General features: G+C 41.0%; 1 pseudogene; it reads left to right on the top strand.

Moving 5' to 3' along the window:
- Positions 1 to 4,019: 4,019 nt before the first annotated feature.
- LOC100157400 lies at positions 4,020 to 5,007 on the top strand (annotated as a pseudogene).
- Positions 5,008 to 5,676: the final 669 nt, after the last annotated feature.

The following is a 5,676-nucleotide window of genomic DNA, read 5'->3' as shown; positions in this document are numbered from 1 at the left end:
AGTTACGTCAAGCATGAAATGCTGATTACACACAGGGAATCCTTTTTCACACCCTTAGTGTTTTCTAGGGAAGCTTTTTCAGACTCTCTAAAGTAGAAATGCCCTGAAAGGGAACTGGCTTGCATCTTTTGGCTTCATCTAGAAGTGACAAACTATCCAACTGATGTTCTCATCTGAGAACTAGAGGTAAAATACAATTTCACCTCTAGATCTACAAAGTCCTGATATCAAGTATACTTGCAGTATATTTAGAAGGAAACAGGTTATAATGAAAATGGTTAAAAATCATAAAAGGCTACTCCCTGGGAGTTCCCGCCGTGGCTCAGCGGAAACAAATCTGACTAGTATCCATGAGGATGGAGGTTCAATCACTGGCCTCACTCAGTGGGTTAAATATCCGGCATTGCCATGAACTGTGGTGCAGGTCACAGACATGGCTTGGATCTGGTGTACTGTGGCTGTGGCATAGGCCGGCTGTGATGTACGCAAGCAGCTACAGTTCTGATTAGACCCCTAGTCTGGGAACCTACATATGCCACAGGTGCAGCCCTAAAAAGACCAAAAAAAGAGGCTACTCCCATTTGATATAAAGAAAATGAAGCTTATATAGACATTAGAAGACTCCATAGAGCCACTGTCAACTTTGTCTCTAATACTGAACCTAGAATTTCCATCCCATCCTCCCTCTCTGCTACTTTAACATCCACACCTGTGGCACCATGATTATCTTTGGCACTCAGAGTAAACCACCTGGTGTGGGGCTTATCCTTTTGCCCAGAACATTCAAGCTCCCATTACTTCCTTTGAATAGATTCCTCTCAAGTCTGAGCCAGCACTCTCGAAAGCTCAGATCACTTGGAGCCTTTTCTTGTAAAATCCACTTCCTAAAGTTTCATCTCACAGGATTTTTGAAGTTCAAATGAAGTAATCTGAATATACCGCCATATCATCTGTGTATGTTCTCTATGTTAGTAACAATATACACAATCATTAATTTTAAAAATTGACAAAGTACATATCATCTTCTTCATATTCTGCTGAGAACTAGGAATAAAGAGTGACCATGAAGGACAACAAGAACAAAGACCTTGAGTCAGGAACCCACTTCGCTGTGTCTAGAAACTAAAAGAAGATCAATGTTATATTACTAAGGTACTGTGCAGAGGAGGGTAAGTGTGCATGCATGAATGTAACTCTGTGTGTGTGTGTGTGTGTGTGTGTGTGTGTGTGTTCAGAGAGAGAGGGGCAAAACGCAATAACTTTGGAAACTCATTCTTCTAAATAAGCTGCAAGCTGGTCCAATAGATCTCTTAGCACAGGAGAAAAACAGGCTGATTCCAGCTGCCCTCTAGAGGGCTCCTCCCTGCCTAACAAGGACACTTGCTAGATCACGGAGCTTCCATTGTTCCACAATAAAATAAATGGTCTTTGTTTTCCTGTCCCTGTCTGGGCACAGACCTATATAGGATCAGGAAATTATAGCCATTGGGCCAAATCTGGCCTGCTGCCTGCTTTTCTATAGCCAGTGAGCTAAGAATTCTTACATTTTAATTTAAATTTAAAAATCAATAGGTGACTAACATTCTGTGACACATGAAAGTTACATGAAATTCAAATTTCATCATCATCCTTTGCACAAGAGAGTTTCTGTTTGTGTGCTTATGTGAGACAGAGTGAGAGAAGATCAGTGTGACTGATTAATACAATCACAAGATGAGGTTGAAGATGTTAAGAGTGGTCAAATCTACAGTGTAGATTGAAGATGTTATATTCTTAGTGTACTAGGAAGCTAATTGAAGTTTATGGGAAAGAAAAGGGTTGATCTGATATCCTTTTTTTAAAGAGTCACCCTGGCCATGGCCTGGGTAACAGGTTGAAGAGAAGCAAGGGTCGAATCAGGAGCCAGTTAGGACAGCATCACAGTGGCCCAAGCAAGAAAAGGTGATGACTTGAGGGAGAGAATACTGGACATGAGATTTATTTTGGAGGAAAACTAATAGAAATTGCTGACAAATTACATCTGAGGTTAAGAGTATGGAGGAAATACTACACTGAAATAAATTCCAACCCCTACCCCAAAATAGGGTCATGTGACTGCAACATAACTTTGAAAACATGTTACTAAGGTCCAGAATGCTTTAGAAAGGGATAAAATCTAAACGTCATTTATCATGAGGGAAAATGGTACAGAGTGACTTTTTTAAAATGTTATTCTTCTATTGTCTGCTTTCAATGCCTCCTTTTTTTTAATTTCTGGTCCTTTTAGGGCCCCATCTGTGGCATAGGGAAATCCCCATCCCAGGAGTCAAATCAGAGCTGCAGCTGCTGGCTTACACCACAGCCACAGCAATGACAGAATCAAGCCACATCTAGACCCACAATGCAGCTTGTAGCAACACCAGATCTTCAACCCACTGAGCAAGTCCAAGGATGGAGCCCACATCCTCATGGATACTAGTCGGGTTCCTATCCCACTGAGCCACAATGGGAATTTCTTTTTATAAAAGGTAAATATGTGGTCTCAGACATTTACTGGACCCTTAGAAAAGTGACTTTCAAAGCAGAAGAGAAAAAGACTTTAGGAAATGGAAGTTCATGGTGCAGTTACAACAACCTAGGCCACTCTCCTCCCACCAAGAATCGAGTCCACTAAACCCTATTTCAGTTACATACTTTAAAAGACACTCAGGCAGATTTGTGGAGATTGACTGGCCAACAGAATCCCTCATACAATGGGAATCAGGCAATCTACAGTTTAAAATAACCCAGACATGGCTTTACAGGAACATGTATTATGTAATAACCACTCCCAATGTCTCCTCCCTACTCCAACCAACACAGCTGAATTCCTCCTCCAAAACACCACTCTAAGCACTCCCACTTGCACTTGAGAGGTGTGTCAGTTGTTCCTGTCACTTTTAGCTCTTGATGAGAACTTGATCTGAACTTCAGCTTCTCAGAACATCAATATTCCTAGCAAGAAATTATTAGACTCCCTGGATCCCTGTGCCACACTTCAAAGAAGCAAAATACGATTTTACATAGAAGAATGAATGAGGAACACAGACGTTCCTTTATGTTGCTCATTTATACATTTCCTTACAGGGTTCTTATTGATTCCAAGGTCAATATATACATGAGTGTTTAACAAAGGTAATCTAACTCATTCTGAATAAAAAGAAGGCATTTTGCAGATATCCAACCTCCAAAGGTCACTCTGCCTTGAGATGCTGCCAAGTAGTTACTGGAGGATTCAGCAAACTTTTAGTTTTCCATCTCCTGCTATTTAGAATTCCACATTATCAATGATATCCATAGTTCATTGCACTGTTATAGAATTATAGCTGCAGACTGTGAAAATTCATATCCCCTTTCCAGCTAAGCACAGACCTGCTTTAACAGTACCCATCAATAATTCATTCGTCTTGGATCTATTCAATGGATAAGATTGCTGTTTAACACAATAGAAACTAAGGTTAATTTTCTGTAGGTGATCTAATTATCTGATCTGATTCTGTCATAGAGAATAGGTGTATAATATTATTAAATTAATAAGGTCATCACTTAGTTTGAAATCAGACCAGTTTCAAAAGTCACATAAAAGAAGTAATTCAAAAAGTTCTGTGACATAATGTTACATGGCTGCATATTTTGTTCAGGGTCTGACACATTTGCAATGACGTCATCTCTTCTGAAATTGGAAGATATTCCATTTTGTGACATTGACATGTAAATTGGTAGACAGATAAGATAGATGGATAGATAGATATATTCTGTAAAATGGAATACATTTATGTGGATATAATCCATTAAGTCTAATAGGATCTTCAAACAACTCTATTATATTTTTGAAGGTCTTATCAACAATGACCAGAAATTTTCCTGAGACCACGGTGAAAATGTTAATAAGAAGAGAATTAACCCAGGTCATATTGGAGCTTTCCAGGAAAAAAAAAATAGCTATTGATATTAAGTCCTATTAGTTCCCAAAGGGTTTAAATACAACTCTGGGTCCCCATATGCCTGTGCACACTCATTTGACATTTGCTCATCCTTTCACAGCTCACAGACACATGAACATCTCCAACACCCCCAGAACTCCAGCACCATCACTGGCTTCATCCTCCTGGGCTTCCCTTGCTCCAGGCATGGACAGATCCTCCTCTTTCTGCTCTTCGCTGGGGTCTACCTCCTGACCCTCATGGGCAATGGTTCTATCATCTGTGCTGTGCGCTGGGATCAGAGACTCCACACCCCCATGTACATCCTGCTCGCCAACTTCTCCTTCCTCGAGATCTCCTATGTCACCTCCACTGTCCCAAACATGCTGGCCAACCTCCTCTCTGACAACAAGGTCATCTCCTTCTCTGGATGCTTTCTCCAGTTCTACTTTTTCTTCTCCTTGGGTTCTACAGAATGCTTTTTCTTGGCGATTATGGCATTTGATCGATACCTTGCCATCTGCCGGCCTCTACTTTACCCCACTCTCATGACTGCACGTCTCTGCACCAATCTTGTGGTCAGCTGCTGGGTACTTGGTTTCCTCTGGTTCTTGATTCCCATCATCATTGTCTCCCAAATGTCCTTCTGTGGATCCAGGATCATTGACCATTCCTATGTGACCCAAGTCCTCTTCTTGCACTCACTTGCAAAAAAGCTCCTGTGATAGGGCTTGTCTTCTCTATTTTAAATCCTGTGCCTATGGTTATTCTCTTTATCTTAATTATGGGGTCTTACGCTCTGGTCCTTAGAGTTGTGTTGAAAGTCCCTTCAGCAGCTGGACGAAGAAAGGCTTTCTCCACCTGTGGCTCTCATCTGGCTGTGGTTTCACTGTTCTATGGCTCTGTACTGGTCATGTATGGAAGCCCAAACCCTGAGCATGATGCTCCAACACAGAAAATTGTGACTCTGTTCTATTCTGTTGTGACCCCACTTCTTAATCCTGTGATATACAGTCTCAGGAACAAAGATATGAAGAAGGCCCTGCAGAAATTTTTCAGGCTATAGGCTTTCCCATCATGGATCAGTAGTAATGAACTCGGCTAGTATCCATGAGGATGTAGGTTTGATCCCTAGCCTTGAAAAGTGGTTAAGGATCTGGTGTTGTTCTAAGCAGTGGTGTAATTTGCAGATACGGCTCAGATCCAGCATTGCTGTGTCTGTGGTCTAGGCTGGTCAGCTAGAGCTGTGGTCAGCTACAGTTCCAATTAGACCCCTAGCCTGGGAACTTCCACATGCAGCAAGTGCAGCCCTAAAAAGCAAAAAAAAAAAAAAAAAAAACAAAAACAAAAAAAAAACACCTCATACTATAAAAAGTATTTATTAATACGGTTCTTGATTGGAATCTCTAATGATTATTTATGTTGAGCATATTATCACTGTGCTTTTGGCCATCTGTTTGTCTTCTTTGAGAAATGTCTATTTAGATGTTCTGGCCATGTTTAATTAGGCTATTTTTTTTTTTTTCGTATAAAGTTGTATGAGGAGTTCCCACTGTGGCACAGTGGGTTAATGACCCAGTGCTGTTTCTGTAGTAGCGCCAGTTCCATCTGGTCTGGTACAGTGGGTTAAGGACCAGGTGTTGCCACACTGTAGTGTAGATCACACTTGTGCTCAGACTCCATCCTTGGCCTAGGAACTTTCATATGCCACAGGTGTAGCTGAAAAAAAAAAAGA

Source organism: Sus scrofa, unplaced genomic scaffold (genome assembly GCF_000003025.6).
Source record: "Sus scrofa isolate TJ Tabasco breed Duroc unplaced genomic scaffold, Sscrofa11.1 Contig740, whole genome shotgun sequence".
Taxonomy (NCBI): Eukaryota; Metazoa; Chordata; class Mammalia; order Artiodactyla; family Suidae; genus Sus; species Sus scrofa.
The sequence above is the reverse complement of the archived record's forward strand: the minus strand, read 5'-3'. Positions and strand labels throughout refer to the sequence as shown.